Here is a 21442-nt window from a genome sequence, read left to right as displayed (position 1 = left end):
TTACTAGTAAGGGTCGCGGGGTGTGGAGCCTATACCAGCATCTACGGGCAAGAGGTGGGGTTCACCCTGGACAGGTCGCCAGTCCATCGCAGGGCCAACACACAGAGACAAACAACCATTCGCACTCACATTCATACCTACAGTCAATTTAGAGAATCAATCAGCCTCGTCCTCTCTTGATGTCTTTGGACTGTGGAGGAAGCTGGAGTACCAGAGAGAACCCACACAGGAACAGGGAGAACATGGAGACTCACACAGAAAGATACTGTGCCAGAGCTGGGACTCAAACCCGGAACCTTTTTGCTGTGAGGCCACAGTGCTGACCACTGCACCACTGCACCACCGTGCACCCCTCATTGTATGATTTATTTTGAAATATAAATATGGAACAGAACCATTGGAATAAGATGTCAGGACATTTGAAGGAATGTCAATCTCCTGTTGAAATGTTGCAGTGTGCAGCTGAGGCTCTCTGGCAGTGGCACCAGGAGCCCCAATGGCAGAACCTGGACCCTCCTGGAGGAGAACCACAGGTGAGTGCCTTCTTGGCTCCAGATTGATGGAAATCAAGTGTCTGAGGCTGTTAGCAGCCATTAAGTTGATCTGGTTGGCACTGGTATTTGTTCTTGCTGCAGCTCAGGAGTGATTCAGGAGAAGAGTTTCAGAACAGCCAAGGTTGGGGACTGGAATTTTAAAATTTCCCCTGGAACCAGACAACCTTGGGAGGTAAAACCTCCAATCCTAGCCACTCAGATGCAGCAGCAGAAGAAGCTGTCATCCACCCTGACAGTCAGAGCATCAAGTCAAGAAAACATCACCATCTTGTAGTTCCAAACCTCCACCTGTCAGCTTCAGCTACTTCTGATTGTGGGACTTTAAACTTGAACACAATGGAATTTGGACAAGGAGTTTTCCTTCCAGTCCAAACATCATCGTCCAGCCTCCAACCAGAGGTCCATCAGTTATCATGGAGCCACAGGTGGAGTCTGGATTCTTTTCTAGAATGAGACGGCAATGACAGTCCTGCCAAGTGACATCACTGACATGACTGGATGACTTCAGTCACGTGACTGGATGACTTCAGTCACATGACTGGATGACAGTGTAGATGCAAATGTAGAGGTTGGGGAAATCTCTGAGAATCCAGCTTGAACCCACAGCCTCCTTGTTTTCCAAAAACCCAAACAGCGACCATCAGTCTCCCTCCAATCCTGTACTTGGGTAAACAACAAAAACAGAGTAAAAGTCTCTGGCAACATATTTGCTTCCTGTAGGGTTTCTTCATGTATGTGTGGTGTACCTGCTCTCCCAGAGGACTGCCATCTTTGTTCTGTGGGCTGACATGTTTTAGTGTCAGCACAGGTCATAGCGCTGAGACTGAACTCTCATTCTCCTCCAAGTATTATTTCCACCTCACACTCCTACATATATTCAAGTGAACAGGGAACACAAATTTATGCTCAACTTCTCCTGTGTATTCATCCACAGTCACTAAACAACAACAAACCAAACAAAAGAGGTTTGCTAGCGTGGCGATCAGCTGTAGTTCACCATCTTATCCAGGTCACATGACTCAGGAGTAGCGTGGCCGTCTGGCAACCAAAGGGTGGCTGGTTTGATCCTCACTTTCTCCAGTGACCATGTCAAAGTGTCCTTGAGTAAGAGACTGAACCCCTAAATACTTCTGATGAGTAGGTTGGCTCCTTGCATGGCAGCCTTCAGCATCAGTGTGTGAGTGTGTGAATGAGAGGACATTGTTCAGCTCCTTGAGTGCTGCTGAGGTAGAAAGGCTCTGTACAAACTGAGTCCTTTTACCATTTCTTTCCTGCTTCTAGCAGCGCTGTCGTCACTTCCTGTGACCGTGGAGGGAAGGGGTCCCCCTTCAGAATAAGTTTGACATCATTGTTACTTCCTCTTCAACATGCCTTTAGCAGACCAACTCAGAGAGCAGCACAGTGAGGTAGTGTGGCCGAGCGGTCTAAGGCGCTGGATTAAGGCTCCAGTCTCTAAGGAGGCGTGGGTTCAAATCCCACCACTGCCATCATGTCCCAGGTCACTGGAGAGGTGTGGCTCTCACAGCCTTTCCTTTCACTTCCACAGGTATCTTCAAACCTGTGACCAAAAGAAGAAGTAGGTCCTCTCCAGCTGGTCCAGAATGCTGCGGCCCGTGTGTTGACTAGAACTAGTAGACAGTACTCCTGTACTGGCTTCTCTGCATGGCTACCTGTCAAATTTAGAAAAGAATTCTAAATTCTCCTTCTAACATACAAAGTCCTCAACAATCAGGCTCCTTCCTACCTGACAGAGCTCCTAGTCCCCTATTATCCAGCTAGAACCCTTCGCTCCCAAGATGCAGGGTTACTGGTGGTTCCTAGAGTTCTAAAAGTAGACTGGGAGCCAGAGCCTTCAGCTATCAGGCTCCCCTCCAGTGGAACCGTCTCCCAGTTTCAGTCCAGGATGCAGACACCCTCTCGACCTTTAAGAGCGGACTAAAGACCTTCCTTTTTGATCAGGCTTATAGTTGGGCTGCTTAGGGTGGCCCTTAGATATGCTGCTATAGGCTTAGGCTGCTGGGGGATCTCCCATGGTGCACTGGGCTTCTCTCTACTCCTCTCTGTCCTCCTTTATTTGTCATTTATAAATCATACTCAGATGTGTCACTAACTCCCTCTCCCTTCATCCCAGATGTCGGTGCTGCTGGAGGAGGCTGCAGACCTGAAGAGGCTCAAGCTGCCACCCGTAGCTCCACCTGCTCATCGTCTGTCCATCAGTCTCTTCCCTTCTCTCTCTCTTTATCTCTGTCCCTCTCTTTCCTTCTGTATATCGGTCTTCCTCCATTCTCTGTCTTTGTCTCTGCCCCGCTCTCCTGCTCTCTTTCCCCCCAACCGGTCAAAGCAGAAGGCCATCCCCACTGATCCTGGATCTGCTCGATGTTCCTGCCTGTTAAAAGGAAGGTTTTTGTCACCACTGTTGAAGGATGTGCTGCTGGTGGAGAACTGTTGGGTGGAGGTTCATTGAAGGAGTTTGGTTCGAGACCTGCTCTACTAGTAAAGAGTCATGAGAGAACTTTTGTTGTGATTTGGTTCAATACAAATAAAACTGACTTGACTTGACTACATCTATATACATGTACATCCCTATAGGTTTATCTTTACATCTCTATAACAACATCTTGTCTTATTATGGCAAAAGGTTTCTGAGGTTTGTACAGTAACTTGGGGGGGGGGGTACCACAGCATTAGCTGTTTCCCATGGACTCTGCATCATTCACAACTCCTAAGCAGGTTACTAAAACAATATTATGAAGAATAATAATCATTTACAATATTTTCATAAAGCAGCAAACCGACAGATCCTTGTCCCTGATTCTTCTCTCTCTCTGCCCTCCATGCAGGTCCTACCTCAGACGGTGCTCACAGTGGTCCTCAGTGAGCTCAGGGAGCTTGTGAGGATAACCAGACACATGAAAAACTAGAGGGAACATTGGCTGGAGCTCAGTGTCTCCTGATGTACATGGCAGGGCAGCTGCTGCTGATGTCATCAAAATGAGCCCTGGAATCACAAGGTTTGCTGTGACGAGAGGCACTGACATCAAGACATGTTTGGAGCTGTTTATGGTTGATGGTTCTGTTCATGCCACTGTCACTAAAAAGAGTCAGCATTGCTGTGACAAACCTCAAAGGAAAAAAAGTCCATGGTGACAAGTGGAAAGACATTGATGAGGGACACCTGGATGCTTCTATTGGTGTTCTTCTTCTTCCTGGAGTGTTCAGATCCTGCAGTGAGGCCACTGATCGTCTCTGGGACGCATCGACAGGCAGAAATATTTTCTGGGCCACAAGGCCACTTCAGAACTTTCAACAAACATCAAGAGTCCTCAGATTTGACGACAGAGACACCGGAGCAAGAACTGACAAGCTTGCCCCCATTGGGGATGTCTGGGAAAGATGGGTGCAGCTCCTTGCACCAACATTCAACCCAGGGCCAGAGGTGAGAGTGGATGAACGTCTTGTCACTTTCTGAGGAAAATGCCCCTTCCAGCAGTCCATGCCCAGTAACCAGGAAGGACGGCAGAGCAGAGTTTGTGTTCTGGCCTGTTCTGCTTTTCATTTAGTGTTTATATTAAAGTTCTGTTGCTGAAAAAAAGACTTTTATGCCAAACCCAAAGGTTCATTTTATCATTTTTTAATTGAAATCGAGGGTTTACTGACTAAAAAAAGGTCCAGAGGCCCACAACAAAATATTCAAACCAATATTTCCATGGATAAGGAAGCCTAACAAGGAAACCAAGAGATGGAAACAACTTGGATGATAGAAAATTGTTTTTAGTGAATTTTACAGCTGATTGAAGATGTGGGTCAAAACTGACCGTTACCATAGAGATGGGAACAGAAAACTCAAATGGAAGCTCAAAAGGGGACTTAGCTCCAAAGGTAGAGTGCTAGCTTAGCATGTGAGAGGTAGAGGGATCCATGCCCTCCTTCTCAGAATACTTCAGCTTGTTCTGTTGATCAGAGGAGCTGCTGGGTGATGAATGCTGATGTTTGTCCACTGCTGTGATAAAGTGTCCCCTGTTACTGAGATGAGGATGAACACCTGCTCAGGTCAAAGCTGCAATCAAACCAGGGACTCTGAACCTCCCACACAGTGAAGGAGTTTGTCCTGCAGGTTGATGGACGCTTTAGAATTCCTTCAACATTGATTACTTTCCTGTCTCCTGCTGAGTCAGCATCCAGAACCTGGTCAAGAGGAGGCTGAGAGCTCAGGAGGTGATGTGACGGCTGGTTGGACAACTCAGCAGCCAGAGCTTCCAGTCTGAGACCCCAGCTCCACACCATGGAGAGCCTCCTGGATGATGTCCTCACAGCGTCCCTGTTTGTCTCCTGGCTGCAGCTGGACGCCTTAACAGCTCTGAGAGTCCAGCAGTGTTGCTCTCTGTCCATCTGATGTCAGTCCTCTCCTGTGTTCGTCCGTTGAGGAGAAGGGAGACTGATTTCTCTTCCTCTCTTCTCTCCAGACGACCTTCTTCCTGTGTCAAACTACTTTGCTCTGCTCAAAGATCAAACTGATCCAGTGGCTCCAGGTGCCTGGACCTCTCTGGAGCAGCCGGTCCTGAGTGGATCCAACAGTTTCCCATGGGTGACTCTGTCGTGGTCTCTCTCCTGCTGTCTCCAACTCTCAGAGTGCTTCTACTGGTTTCTCCCCATCGTCCCTGTTGCTAGGCAGAACACTGGTGAGGACTGAGGCCAGTGATGTCATCACCTCCAGCTGAGACCTGCCAGGTGATCCTGCTTCATTCAACTCTGCTGCCTCTGCCACTGCCCTGACTGGTGAGGCTGACAGCAGGTTCTCTCTCATCTAAACTCTCTGTTTACAATGGAGGCTGAAATCCTTGTGATTGGTGGTTCAATCATCAGGTCTGTTGAACTCCCAGGTGCCATCACCTGCTGTCTTCCTGGTGCCAAAGTTGTGGACATTATTGAACGTCTCCAGGACTCATCGATCTCCACCCCTCCTGCAGGTTCTCCCCGTCTCTGTGAGGGTTCTCTCTGGTTCTCCAGCTTCCTCCCACAGTCCAAAGACATCAAGAGGGTAGTGGTTACCTGGACACTCTGAATGACTGTGAGTGTGAATGGTTGTCTGTCTGTCTGTGTTGGTCCTGGGATGGACTGGCGACCCATCAAGGGTGAACCCCCTCCTCACCTGATGTCAGCTGTGATAGGCTCCACCCCCACGAACCATTGCAGACAATCAGTATAGAAATGGAAACTTAGCTGCTATGTTGAATCACTAAAACCTTCTGAAGTCTACTTTTGCTTCAGTGGTAAAGTAGAATGTTATTAACTCTCTCAATGGTTTGAATTCTGATTTCCACCTCTTTTTAACAGATCCACATTTCTAAACTAACAGGTTTATTTTGCTCCTTTCTTTTAGCAGAGGATGGTTTTGATCCATCAACCTCTGGGTTCTGGCCCAGCTCTCTTCCTCTGCACCACTCTGCTCTACCATTTATTGAACAGGTCTTGATTTAGGAGAGCAGGACTGAGACAAGAACACGAATGTGAGTGTTGAAGGTTCATAATTTGGCTCTGAAGCCTCAGCAGGTAAAGATTCATCTCTTATTTCAGAGGTGATTTGAAGAATTCATTGTTGCTGAACAGTTGATGCTTCAATTTCTGGACGTTCACTGGTGGAATGTTTGAGGGTCAGAGGTGAAAAGAGGACAAGTGCACCTGTTGTGTGTGATGGGGCACCAGCATGGAGGAAGTTGTCAAACATTTCCAGCTAAACAGCAGGAAACTTCAAGTAAAGAATTAAAATTATTTAATTTAGTGTTTAACTCCCAGGCCTCTGGAATAAAAACAAAGGAACAACTGACGACCTCACCATGACTTCACCCTGATAACCAGGAGGTAACCTGGTAGTCAGAGCAGCGGTGCTCAGGTCTGTGGACTCAGAGGAGGGTTCTTCTTCTGGTCCTGGGTTTGAAGACATCAGCAGCCTTTTTGGAGTCAACTGGGATGTTCCTCTCAACAGACAGCAGCATTAAATCAGAGAGCCTGTCTGCTCCATGGCTCCTCCTGAGCTGGTCCTGGATCAGCTTCCGTTTGGAGAGTCTCCGTTACACTGGAGCAGAGGTCACTGGCAGTGCTGCATATACTGGGAGGAGCCTGTGGCTCTGGGTACACTGTGCCCATGTTGTTGGCTTGAAGGCAGCTCAGCGTTACTGCACATTGGTGTTTTGGAGAGTTCAAGATGAGGAGAACACCTCAAGTTCAGGACATTTTCTTCCCAGAGTGATAAAAGCAGCCAACACCTCTAGCACAGAGAGGAGAGACCTGCCACACCTCTCCAGAGACCTGGGACATGATGGCAGTGGTGGGATTTGAACCCACACCTCCTCAGAGACTGGAGCCTTAATCCAGCACCTTAGACCACTCAGCCACACTACCTCACTGAACAGGTCAGTGAGTTGGTCTGCTAAAGGCATGTTTAACAGGAAGTAACAATGATTTCAAACTTATTCTGAAAGGTGACCCCTTCCCTCCCGCGGTCACAGGAAGTGACGACAGCACCGCTTGAAGAAGCCGGGAAAGAAATGGAAAAAGGACTCAATTTAAACAGAGCCTTTCTACCTCAGCAGCCATGCTAGCAAACCCCCTTTTGTCTGGTTTGGACAGACAGACAGACAGACAGACTACTTTATTAATCCCTTTTGGACGTTCTGCGAGGGAAATTGCACTCTCCTCAACATACATTCACAGCACTGTTACCATAGATTAGACTAAAAATAGCAAAGAAGAGAAAACAAAGACTATATATATATATATATATATATATATATATATATATATATATATATATATATATATATATATATATATATATATACATATATACATGTGCGTGTGCCTGTGTGTACCTGGATGGTTATGTATATGTGCATAGTGACAGGAATAATCATAATATTAATTGTTCTTAATTGTTATTATAACAATAATAATAATTATCACACTAATAATGATGATGTTATAATATAATAATGGTGATGATGATATAATATAATAAAAAATATAATAGTTATAATAATAATAATAATAGCAGTGGTAACAATAATTATATAATAATAATAATCATCATCATCATAATAATAATGTACAGTCTCTTATATTGCACGAGTGTCCGGTTGTTATCGGGGCAAGCTAATGGTGCTCAGCCCTCTCCTACAGTCCCTCTGTTGGCCCTCCCCCCCTCCAGTGAGGAGTTTAACAGTTTAATGGCTCGGGGGATGAAGGAGTTCTTCAGTCTGGTTGTTGTTTGGTGACTGTGGATGAACACACAGGAGAAGTTGAGCATGAATCTGTGTTCCTGTTCACTTGAATACATGCAGGAGTAGCAGGTGGAAATACTACTGTTTATTTTTGTTCTGATTTCAGAACTGTTGACACAACGGTGTCAGATTAAAGCATCTCCACCTTCCAGATGCTGGTCTCCTTCTGGGGTCCTGACTGACCTCCATCTTGTGCTCTGTATCCACCTGAACCCAGCAGCTCCAGATCCCTTCACTCCCTTACAGGGATAGAAAATGGCTGCTGGACGGAAGTCCCCCAACTGTGGCTGTTCTGAAACTCTTCTCCTCAGTCACTCCTGAGTTGACACTGAGATGGAAACTCTGAGTATCAGGTTCAGAACAGCTGAGCTGAGTTGCTTCCATCAACTGAGTGTGTTCACTTTGAGTGTCACAAGTGCACAACCACGACAAAATGACATCAATGTAGCCCTGATACCATGAGTCACCATGACAACGAGAACAAAATAACAAGTTACTTTGAAACAAGACCTTCATATATTTATGATGACATCACCAATATGAGCCTTCCCAGTCTGTCAGGTGGTAGAATTCAGTCACCACCAATGACATCAGAGTCAGAGTTTAGAGATCAAAGACAGACATTAAAGTCAATATATAAAATTTGTTGTTTCCATGGAGGGGCAGTTTTACATTTTTATTCTTGGATGCATTTATATTTTAGAATCAGAAAGGCAGTTACAATGACATCATCAAGACAAAACCTGGTGTTACAAAGGTGAGGTGAACAATTTTAACAGTCAATCCCAAATTTAGGCCTGAAGTTAGAAAATAATATTAGCTAGCTAGCAACGTTAGCTAGTTAATGTTAGCAAGCTGGCAATATTAAGCACCATCAAATAGTTAAAACAAGGTCAGCAGCTGTTATGATGATGGTCACATGATTTAACCTTCCTCCTGTGTGACCTGTTTTAGGATTTAAATGCATCAAAGAACCACATCAATTTGTTTATTGTATCAAGGATTTTTGACTTTGTCAGGAACCTCTAGTTCAAAAAAATAAAAGAAAAAATGTTTTTCACTGAATTATAAAATCATAAGGATTGGTTTAGACCCAGTTATCAAAATAAGATGATAAAGCAACAATCAGAGCCAAACCTGAAGTCAGAAGTGCACTGTCAGCAACACTGCCAGCAGCTCCTCTCCCAGTCATGGGAGCTTCAGGGACTCTCATCAGCCTCGTTCTCCCATCGACCTGCACAACAACACAACAAAGACCATCCTTGATGTGTCTGCAGAGAATGCATTTGTGTTGTGGACCCACATCCACCAAGAGTGCAACAGCGTCCTCCTCAGCAGCCCTGCCTCAACACCAACCAGAACAGCCACAGCCACAACCCCACTCAGGATCTGGTTCCAGAAGAAAAAGGTGTCAGGACTGCCCAAGCAGTCAGGACAGCAGGACAAATGGATTGTGCTTCAACTGCAGGAAACATCTCTGCAGAGAACACACAGAAGTGTCACACATGAATCTAAACACACACAATCAATCAATCAATCAATATTTCCATGGATAAGGAAGCCTAACAAGTTCACCAAGAGATGGAAACAACTTGGAGGATAGAAAATTGTTTTAGTTTATTTGACAGCTGATTGAAGACGTGGGTCAAAACCGACCGTTACCATAGAGATGGGAACAGGAAGCTGACACAAGAGGAAGGTTCCAGCTCTGAACACACAAGTCCACAATCTTCAGCTTGAGGTGAAGATGGTTTACAAGGAGAAGTGTGACCTCAAGTGTGAGCTCAACTCCATCCAGGCAGAGAAGAACAATATGAGAGAAGAACTCACTGAGAAGAAGACGACTCTTGAACAGCTGAGATCCCAGAGTGAGGAGAGACAGGCAGAAAATGGATGTTTGAGGAGACGAGTTTCTACTGCATCTCAGGCGACAGAGACCTTCACTGCAGAGTTGGCCCACCTCGAATCAAGGAAGGACCAGGACCCCACAAAGACTGGCAGTCTGAACGGTGAAGTTCAGAGTCTTCTATGTGCAGTGAGAACACAAAAGAAGAAAAGGAGCAGTGCTCAGTGGGAAATCCTGGGAAATCTTCATGATTTAAAAAGCTGTTTGAAAGAGGAAAATCATGACCTTCAAGTGAAGGTCCAGCAAACTTCTGAAAAGCAAGCAGACCCTCCCCTACGTCCAGCCAGAGAAGAGCAAGCAGACTCTCCCCTATGTCCAGCCAGAGAAGAGCAAGCAGACTCTCCCCTACGTCCAGCCAGAGAAGAGCAAACAGACTCTCCCATATGTCCAGCCAGAGAAGAGCAAACAGACTCTCCCCTACGTCCAGCCAGAGAAGAGCAAACAGACTCTCCCCTACGTCCAGCCAGAGGAGAGCAAGCAGACTCTCCCCTACATCCAGCCAGAGAAGAGCAAACAGACTCTCCCCTACGTCCAGCTAGAGAAGAGCAAGCAGACTCTCCCCTACGTCCAGCTAGAGAAGAGCAAACAGACTCTCCCCTACGTCCAGCCAGAGAAGAGCAAACAGACTCTCCCATACGTCCAGCCAGACGAGAGCAAGCAGACTCTCCCCTACGTCCAGCCAGAGAAGAGCAAACAGACTCCCCCCTACGTCCAGCCAGAGAAGAGCAAGCAGACTCTCCCCTACGTCCAGCCAGAGGAGAGCAAGCAGACTCTCCCCTACGTCCAGCCAGAGAAGAGCAAACAGACTCTCCCCTACGTCCAGCCAGAGGAGAGCAAGCAGACTCTCCCCTACGTCCAGCCAGAGAAGAGCAAGCAGACTCTCCCCTACAGCACTGACAGCTTTCAAACTGTACAGCGAGTTAAGAAAAATACTCTCTTTCAACCTTTTTATTAACTGTCCTCATAAACTTGTCTTTTAATAAACTTTCTATTCTTCTGTTAACTTTAAGTTCACTGTTAAGTAACTGGATGGATGACAACAACAGAGATGCCTGTTTCTGAGTTGAGTCATTTGGAGGTTGATCTCATGGTAGATAAAACTGCAGGCTCACTGCTGCAGAAACTTGCTTTTTCCTTTGTTTGGTGACGCATTTCCTTTGTTTGGCAGGAGGCAGGGTGAAGGGAAGTAGACCCAAATGAAGAGGAGGGTAAGGAGGGTGAACAAAAGAGGTTTGTTAAAGAGACTGGAGACTGGAGACTTGGCTGAAGATGAGAGACTGGAGGTGAGAGACCAGGAAAACCTGGAGGCTAGAGACTAGCAGCTCGTGACTGGAGACTTGGAGCTCGTGACTGGCGGCTGTCACAATGCTTGACGTAGACTTCGACATCCCAACACAGCAGTACAATAAACACCACCACACTAACGACTCCATCGGTCCTTCAAAAAGAAGAACATTGACAACAGAGAACAGCTCTGTGGTAGAATTCAACACTTGGCAACTAAAGAAAGAGGCAGAATCGTCTTAAAATGCATAAGAAGGTCCTCAGTAAAGCCAGAGCCGCTTCAGTAAACACAGAAACTGCTGCTAAACCAGATATTTCTTGAGACCACTTTCATCAAATTAACAGTCCAGAACTTCATTCAATGATGACCTCATCAAAACCTTCATCCTGTCTCTTAGATTGTTTCCTACTAGGCTGCCTAAGGAAGTCTTCCCTCAGTGAGCACCTCTTTATTCAATCTGATTCCTCTGTCTGTAGTAACAGGATATGAACCACAGTCCTTGAAGGTAGCTGTCATTAAACCACTGCTTCAGAAGCCTCCTCTAGAACCTAGCGCTCTCAGCACCGGGACTCCAGCCGCTGAGTCTCCTTCTCCCAGCTGCAGCAGGAAGTCTTCAGCGGCGGCGAGGATCCGCTCCTGGACCGACACCCGCAGCAGCTGTGCGGTGCACATGTTGAGGTTCTACCGGCGCCACTCAGCCTTCAGGAGACGAAGACCGAGGCCTTCCGCTTCTTTTCTTCTTCTTCTTCTTCAAAACGAGCAGAGTCCAAGCTCTGTTCTCTGTGCCACTCCAGACTCGCTAACCTGGTAGCAGCGGTAGTGATGAGTGGAGTGATCCAGGATTTCGTTTTGAAAAACGCGTATTGATGACGTATTTAGTGACGTCCAAAGCCTCGCCAACCGGCAGTGACCACGTGACTGATTCAAGACCTGGTTCTCTGGCTTGGCGTGAGATTCGAAACCACTAAAGCCTGATTTATGCTTCTGCGTCGCGTCGACGCAAACCCCAACAAAATCCTGCCTCCGTGTCGCATCGACGTGTGGTGACGTTAACGTCGAGGACTGTGATTAGTCCGCTCAAAACGTCATTTCCGGTTCAGTCGCAGCACAACAACACCGCCATTTTCAAAGTTTCTGTGGTGAAAGCTTCAAGAAAAAATGGACCAAGCTGAAGAAAGGATTATTCGCGGCACTACAAAGACTGACAAATGGCCAACAATTGTTGTCTGTGACCGGAAGAAAACCAAGGAATCCGACAAGAGCCCCGTAAACAACACAAAGACAAAGCCACACCCCCTAGCGGCTTGGCAGTGAATTGCAGAGCAACGCGTTCCCTCAACGCAGAATAAACCAGGCTTTCCAGTCGCACCTGTTTTACGCCCCCGTGCCAGATAAGGACCCCCATCGGGCTGTGCCACTCTGGAGGGAGCGCGTCTCACAGTCAGTCAGCGGAACCATGCGGATCCGGGCCGGAGCTGTGGGAAGGAGCGCCAATTGTATCGGGTTGTTGTTTTCTGGACTGCAGCAGAACAGGAGCAGCCGGGACTGGAATGTAGAAGTAGGTTATCTTGAAGTTGACTAAGTTATGGTGAACGATATTGTGGTTCAACACTTTAATGAGCTTTAAGGCAAACACATTTCATGAGGAAACAACGCCGGAATTGGACGGATTTCAGCGGCACACAACAACGTATCCGATACACCTCATTGGAAACCTGGTGGTCTAAGACTAAGAAACACCAGTCACCATGAAGAAAGGAACTTTTAGCTGAGTACTCATGTTCTTTTCTGCAGGTTGAATGTCGCATTTGTTGGACAGAAGCGTCTCATCTCAACAAAAGCACCTCTTCAGTGCTGAGGCATGATGGGGCCAGGCATGAGAATGAAGTCCCAGATCCACCAGGATGAACTCAGGTATACAGCCACTCTCCAACTGACTCACAGTTGCTTCATTGATCATTAATTCCTATTCATTTCTTCTCTCCTTCATCTTTAACCATCCAGCTTCCAGGAAGCAGATGCTGGATGAGGCTCTGCTGAATTTCATCCTGAAGGACTGCCAGCCCCTCAGCACTGTTGAGAGGGAAGGGTTCAGGAAACTGGTTCAGGTCCTTGAGCCTCATATGTTTGCCAACCAGAAAGGTTTGTGTGGAAATGATCTAAAGCAGTAGTTGATATCTCCAGTTTATTTCATCTCTAATTTCAATGTATTGATTTACTCTGGGTGTCATTTTCAGACCATCAAACAAACGGTGACCAAAAAGTACCAGGAGGAACGGGAAGGAGTGAAAAAGGAAGTCCAGCTGCCATGTGGACATCTGTGGACATGGAGGCTCCCTTGGCTCTGACCTGTCACTGCATTCGTGAGAATGATTGTGTTGGGAGTGCAAGACTTTCCACAAAGTCACCCTGCTGACAGTTTGGCCCCAGTCCAAAGAGGCATGATGGAGGACTGGGCCATCACCAACAAAGTGAAGTGTCTTGTGAGCGACGCAGCACCAAACATGACAGCATCCACTAGACAGCTCCAAATTCACCACTCAGTCTGCACTGCACATCGTCTGAATCTAGGAGTCAGAAAATCCTGTGATCAGATCCCCACTTCCATCATCAGACACAAAGCCAGGAACACTGTCACATCCTTCAGATCAGCACTACAGCCAAGGAGAAGCTGGCTCAGGTGCAGCAACAGATGGGAGGGCCAACCCTGAAACTCATCAGTGAGGTGCCAACACGCTGGAACAGCACACACAGCTGTCAGGGCTGCATGATGAGAGGGAACCAGTGTGGGAACCTCTGGCCTCTCTAAGACAGATTTGACTCCACTGACAGCTGAGGAGTTCACCACCATAGGAGAAGCACTTCTAGTAAACAGAGGTCATTCTAGTAGCCTGGTCCCTCTGTGGTTGAGCTATAATTTTAGGAAATATGGTCATTATTCAATGGTGACATCTCTCTGCTGAATAATGTAGAACTGAACGGATCCACTGGACCTTCTTTTTACAAACAGCAGCATGCAGCAGCTGTCCTGAGTGGAAAACTGCACATTTCTGTTGGTGAGAGTTAATCAAGTGATGGACTTTGTCTCTCAACAAAAGCTGTGTGGAAAAACCCTGCAGCTACGAGCGCTTCAGATTCTGAGAGTGATTCTTACGCCATTGGCTGGTTTAACCTGGCGTCTGACCGTGGAGGTGGCCGAGAGGACCGTGACATGGCTGCACAGGTAAATCAACTAAAGCAGTGTTAGTCTTTGGCAGCAGGCCAGGCCGACAAATGCTAATGTCTCTGACTGACTGACTGATGAAGTTGGACCATTGGTCAGACACAATGATGCATGACCACAAATAGTGGCCTGTGTCTTGATGAAGCTCACAAGACTGTTAGCATCATTTTGAGGTTTTTTTTTTATTTTTTTTAAACTTTATTTTTCATTTTGCATATAACAGTAGAAAAAACATTCAGAAGAACAAAACAAAAAAAAGAAAGGGGAACAACAAAAGGGGGAGGTGGGGGGGACACTACTTTTTCTTAACTAAATACCATTTTTTAAATCGTTGTTGATGGATCCCTTCTTTAGTCCTCAGACAATATGTCAGTCTTTCCATGGAACATAATTGATACACAATATCCATCCATAGTGACTGCCCAGGAGGGTCACTTTTCAGCCAGTTCTTTGTGATGGCTTTTTTAGCCGCAAGTGTCAGAATTTTGAACAAGTAAATGTCCTCTTTTCCTACCATACCCTCTGGTATCAGTCCCAGATAAACAACTCGGGGGTCACAAGGAATTCCATAGCCCAAGATTTCCTCCACGTTTTGAAGGACCATTTCCAAAAATGTTTTTATTATCACACATGACCAAAAGATGTGTAGATGACTGGCACTCTGATGTCCGCATTGTCTCCACCAGTTTTGCTATTTGCCCACTTGTTTAGATTTGATGTGAGGTGTAATAAAGAAGCGAATTAAATTTTTCCATCCGAATTCCCTCCATCGTTTAGAGCTGGTTGAAGTGTGTTGGGTCCTGCACATAGACTGCCAGTCACTCACAGACAATTCAGAATACAATTCTAACTCCCACTTCATTTTTATATGTAGTGTGTTATTTCCATTTAGTTCCTGCAGACCTTGGTACAATTTAGAGACAATTCTTGAAGGTAATTGTTTATATGCACCTGTAAAAACCCCTATAAACTTGTTTCCTTCTATTGAAATTCCTTTCTTAATCTCTGAGTCAAAAAAATTTCTTAATTGTAAATATCGGAAAAGGTCTCCGTTATCTAGATCAAACTCCTTCTGAAGTTTTCCAAAGGGTTTGAGATGTTGTCCCTCTACAATGGTACACATAGCTGTCATTCCTTTGTTTTCCCACCTTCCAAAGGTCCTATCAAGTTCTGCAGGTTTAAATGTATGACTTTGAAATGGCCATATTAGAAGTTTACTATCGTCTGTCAGGTTGTATTTTCTAACCACCTCATACCATATTCTAAATGTTTCTTTCAGTATTGAATTTTCTTCTCTGAAATGTATGTGTTCTTTTCCACCTAGCCTGGCTTGGGGAGGGGCTTGACCCAGTTTCATCTCAATGTCCTTCCATCTAGCTTGATAATGAGGGGAGCACCAATGAACAATATACCTCAATTGGGCCGCGTAATAATACTCTTTTAATTTCGGCAGCGCTAGTCCCCCATTTTCCTTGTCTATTTGGAGGGTCCTCAGTTTTATCCTCGGCCTAGCTCCTGCCCAAATAAACCTGGATATCAGTTTATCCCAAACTTCGAATTGTGAATGTGGTACTCGAACTGGGAGAGATGGGAAAAGATACAGCAACCTTGGTAATACGTTCATTTTTACCACTTCAATCCTTGAACTGAAATCCAGTATTAATGGAGACCATTTTGTCATGTCCCTCTGTATTTTATCATTCATTACCTTGTAGTTAGTATTATAAATAGTATCGACTTCCTGAGTAATGATTACTCCCAGATATTTTATTGATTTTGCGTCCCATCCTAATTTATACTGCTTTCTTATGGCTTTATTTGGTTTGTAATTTAAAGAGAGGACCTGTGTCTTGGTGATATTCAGTTTATACCCTGACATTAGCCCATAGTCCTCCATGATTTTTAGAAGTTTGGGAAATGTTGTATTTGGGTTTTGGCGGTATGCGATAATGTCATCCGCAAAAAGCCCTATCCTGTGTTCGTCTCCTGATATGGAGATTCCTGTGAGCTCTTCGTCCTGTCTAATGGTTTGGGCAAGCGGCTCTATGAAAATTGCAAAGAGGGCGGGGCTAGCGCAACATTCTTGGCGGGTGCCTCTAAACAGCTTAAAGCTGTCTGTCAGGTGGCCATTAATCTTTATTCTGGCAGACGGGTTGCAATACAGGGACTGTAAACACCTAATAAATTGTACATGAAACCCCATTCTCTCTAGCACTTTATATAGAAAAAGCCAATTGACCCGGTCAAATGCTTTCTCCGCGTCAAGACTGATAAGAGCAGCATTCAAATTATGTTTGTTGGCATGTTCTATGATATGAAGCGTTCGTCTGATATTATCATGTGTTTGTCGACCCCTTATAAATCCTGTCTGATCCTCGTGTATCAAGTCAGGTCGGAAACATTCCAGTCTTTTGGTTAAGATAGATGTGAACAGTTTATAGTCCACATTCAAAATAGAGATCGGACGAAAGGATTCGCAATGTTCTTTATTTTTACCTTCTTTAGGAATAACTGATATAAGGGCATCCCTCCATGATGGTGGAGCCACTGCTTTTTCAAGTGTCCAATTAAATGATTCTAACATTACTGGGGCTAGTTCTTCTTTAAGCATCTTATACCACTCACTCGGAAAGCCGTCACTCCCCGGACTCTTTTTAGCCTTCAACCTACCTATGGCTTTATCTAAATCATCTTTTGTGATTGGTGCAATTAAGTTCTCATTCTGAACCCTCCCTATAGAGGGGAGGTCCAGTGATGCTAAGAATTGTCCTATAGTGTCTTCATTGGTCATCTCAGGTTGTGAGTAGAGAGTCTCATAGTAACCTTTGAAGATCTTATCAATTTCTTCTGGTTCATATGTTATATTGTTTGTTAAGGGGTCTCTGATCTTGTGTATTGAAATTGTAATTTGTTGTATCCTGAGATGCCTTGCCAACAATCTTGTCGCCCTTGGGCCTGATTCATAGAAAGTTTGTTTAGTAAATCTCAATTTCTTTTCTAGTTCGTCGGTGACAATACCTTCTATTTGTTTTTTAATCTCTTTGATTTGAGATGTTGAGTCCTTGTTCTTGTCTCTATGTTGTTGTTTCTCCAGTTTCCTCAGTTCTTTCTCTAGTTCGTCATATTTTGCCCTCTGTTTTTTTAAAAATGCTGTTCTTGAGATTAGCTTCCCTCTCATTATCGCTTTGACCGTGTCCCATAAGATAGTTGGATCAACCTGGCCATTCTTTTTATCAGTTATACATTGACCAATTTCTTTCTTGATTTCATCTACCAGGTTTTTATTATTTAAAATTCATGTATTTAGTCTCCAAAGTGTGTTTTTTGGCCTGTTACTTAATTGAATGTTTAAGTAAACTATATGATGATCCGATACATCGGCTGTTCCTGTTGAGCACTCTTTTACTCTATGCCTATCTATGATATTCATTAGAAAAAAGTCCAATCTGGAGTGCACTTGATGAGTAGCTGAATAATGAGTGTACTCTTTATTTTGGGCATGTAAATTTCTCCAGACATCAAATAAGCCTGACTCTTTTATCAGGATTCTCAGGTCTTTTGATCTTTGAGTTCTACACCTGTTTGTGCTAGTTGTGTCTAAATAGTAATTCTGAATTGTGTTCCAATCACCGGCACAAACTAGGATTCCCTCGCTTTCTGAGATTATAGTCTCAATCAGTAATTTAAAGAATTTTCTATCGCTCTCCGGTGGGGCGTACACATTTACAAATGTGACCAAAATATTATCTATCCTGCCTTTAACTATTATGTATCTACCTTCTCTATCTCTTTTTTCGTTGATCGGGTTGAAATTAAGTGAGTTAGAAATTAATATGGCCACCCCTCTCTTTCAACTATTTCTACATGAACTAAAATGCGAATTTAGATAGCCAAATTTTTTAAATTTTTCGTGTTCTTGTTGTGTCATATGTGTCTCCTGTAGAAATGCGACTTGTGTCTTATCTCTTCTTATTTTCGCAAGCACCCGACTCCTCTTGACCGGATTACTCAAACCATTCACATTTAAAGAAGCAAATTTTAAGTCATATGACATTGTCATACATGTTCCAAGCACAGAGTTTGTTAGTAGTGTCAACCTCCCAAAACAAAACTTTAACATGAACAGTAACAGTTGAACAAAAATATGAACAGACCTCCAGGCTACGAGGAGGATGTCTTACCTCCTCATCTCTGACTCCGTTGGCGAGTCGAGGGTAAAGCCTCTCACTAAAAGAGGGCCCTAAGGATAGGGTGGCTGGACAGTCTAAATTAACTAACCTCACCATCCTAAAAGTCCAACGTATCCTCTCTTATATGGAGCCGCTACTCACAGACATTCAGTAATGAACGTTATGAGGCAAAGATGCAAATCTATCAGTCATTCTGAACACTGTCATCCTAACAGTCTATATTGTATCTTTATATTTTCCTTTTCCATGAGGCTTCTCCTCCTCTAGTTACCTCCTCTCTGACCGGTGCGCTCACTTTGGAAACTCTGTAGTTTGTCTCGCGCTCTTTGGGCCACATCTGATCCTCCCTTGCGCTGGTCCACCGCCTTTTGCCAGGATCCCAACTTCTCGCGCAACCGTGCTCCCAGTCGGCTGTCTCCCTCGGTCGGCTCCGGCAGCCCTGCTGCTAGTCTGCGTCTCTTCAACTCCAGCCAAGCCTCCTGTGCGCTGCTATAGGTCCGGACTCCCGTATCCCCGTGGATCTTCATACTTGTGTATGGAGTTTGAAAACGGATCCCTCCCGCTTTTAGTGCCTTCTTTATCCCGTTATATTCTTTGCGCCTCTTGACGATCTCTGCCGCGTAGTCGTGGTCGAAGTAAAGGATCCTGTTGTTCAGCTCTATTTTTCCCGTCTTACTGTTCTTCCATGCTTCTTTCAGCACCAACTCCTTAGTTGTGAATTCCTGGAAGTTGATGATAATAGGTCTCGGGAGTTTATCGGGAGGGGGCTTCTGCGCCAGGGACCGGTGCGCGCGTTGTATTTTCAGGTTCAGCTCCTCCGGTATAGGCAGCTTGCTTCTCAGGAGTGACTCAATAAACTCTGGTACTGAGTTTTCTCCCTCTTCTCCTTCCGCCACACCAAAGATACGTATGTTGTTTCGTCTGGATCGAGACTCAAGATCAGTTAGTTTAGACTGCAAAGCCCTTTGCTGGTCCAGGCAGGAGCACAGCGCCGCTGTCGCCTCCTCCGCCCATCCCTCCACCTGCTCAATACGGGACTCCGCTTCTCCGACTCGGTGAGACACAGTCTGAATTTCGGCCACAAGGTTGTCGAGTTTGCCGTTGATTTCCTGACCCCAGTGATTGAATTCTTGTCTCAGGCAGTCGTTGTCCCCCTTGAGTTTAGTTTTTAACTCGTTAATGGCCTTGACGATTTCTGCGGACTCCGTGCTCGTCCCAGGGCTGCCGTCAGGGCTAGCTTGATCTGCTATATTATTGTTAGCTTTAGTCGTCTCATCACATCCAGCCGGTCTTTCGAGTTTATTTTCGTTGGTTTTTTGGCCTCTAATTTTCCTTCTCCCGCTCATCTATCTTTTCCTCCAGCTTGTGTTAAGTTTTCGAGTTAGTTTGCGGGTAATTTGCGAAAAGTCTGGGAGAGCGACTCCTCGTGCGTCTCACCTCTCCATCAGCTAAACCGGAACTCCCCTCATTACATTACTTTCTGCATCATTTTAAGGTTAGTAGCAAGTCTCACTCCATCACTGCAGCATCATTTCTTAGGTTAGTAGCGACATACATTACATTACTTCAGCATCATTTTGAAAGTAGTAGAAACTCTCACGACATCGCTGTAGCATCATTTCTTAGGTTAGTAGCAACTCTCAGCACATCACTGTCAGCATCATTTTGAGGATAGTAGCAACTCTCACTACATGACTATAGCATTATTTTTAGGTTTTAAGCAACTCTCTCTACATCACTGGAGAATCATTTCTGAGGTTCGTAGCAACTCTAACTACATGACTGCAGTATCATTTTTAGGTTTTAATAACTCTCACTACATTGCCGTCAGCATCATTTTAGCATAGTAGCAACTCTTACCACATCATGGTAGCTTCATTTTAAGGTAAGCAGAAACTGTCACTATATTACTGTCAGCATCATTTTGAGGTTAGTAGCAACTCTCACCACATCACTGTAGCATCTTTTTGAGGTCCGTAGCAAGTCTCACGACATCATTGTAAGCATCATTTTGAGGTTTGTCGCAACTCTCACTACATTACTGTGGCATCATTTTGAGGTTTTTTGCAACTCTCACAACATCACTGGAGCATAATTTCTTAGGTTAGTAGCAACTCTCATTACATAACTTTACCATCATTTTGAGGTTCGTAGAAACTCTCACGGCATCACTGTAAGCATCATTTTGAGGTTAGTAGCAACTCTCACTACATTACCGTCAGCATCATTTTAGCATAGTAGCAACTCTTACCACATCACTGTAGCATCATTTGTTAGGTGAGAAGAAACTTTCATTACATCACTTTAACATCATTTTGAGATTAGTAGCAACTCTCACTACATCACTGTAGCATCATTTCTTAGGTTAGTGGCGACATTCATGACATCACTAAGCATCATTTTTAAATTAGTAGCAACTCTCATTACATCACTTTAACATCATTTTGAGATGAGTAGCAACTCTCAGTACATCACTGTAGCATCATTTTTAGGTTAGTAGCAACTCTTACAACATCACTGTAGCTTCTTTTTAAGTTAAGCAGAAACTCTCACTACATTACTGTCAGCATCATTTTGAGGTTCGTAGCAACTCCCACCACATCACTGTAGAATCATTTTTAGGTTCGTATCAACTCTCACTACATGACTGTAGCATCATTTTTTAGGTTTTAATAACTCTCACTACATTACTGTAGCATCATTTCTTAGGTTAGTAGCGACATTCATTACATCACTTTGGCATCATTTTGAAATTAGTAGCAACTCTCATTACATCACTTTAGCATCATTTTGAAATTAGTAGCAATTCTCACTACATGACTGTAGCATCATTTTTAGGTTTTAATAACTCTCACTACATGACCGTCAGCATCATTTTAGCATAGTAGCAACTCTTACCACATCACTGTACCATCATTTCTTAGGTTAGTAGCAACTCTCATTACATCACTTTAGCATCATTTTGAGGTTCGTAGCAACTCTCACGACATCACTGTAAGCATCATTT

At 44.7% G+C, this 21442-nt stretch overlaps 1 non-coding gene across 1 annotated transcript; it reads left to right on the top strand.

The window, feature by feature from the left end:
• The first annotated feature begins 1959 nt into the window (after positions 1–1959).
• Positions 1960–2041, top strand: trnal-aag (transfer RNA leucine (anticodon AAG)). Its single transcript has one exon. It is a non-coding gene; the product is annotated as a tRNA-Leu (tRNA).
• The last annotated feature ends 19401 nt before the right edge of the window (positions 2042–21442 follow it).

This window comes from Aulostomus chinensis, chromosome 1, assembly GCF_037954235.1.
Source record: "Aulostomus chinensis isolate RoL2024-O1b breed Wild chromosome 1, RoL_Achi_v1.0, whole genome shotgun sequence".
NCBI lineage: Eukaryota > Metazoa > Chordata > Actinopteri > Syngnathiformes > Aulostomidae > Aulostomus > Aulostomus chinensis.
The sequence above is the reverse complement of the archived record's forward strand: the minus strand, read 5'-3'. Positions and strand labels throughout refer to the sequence as shown.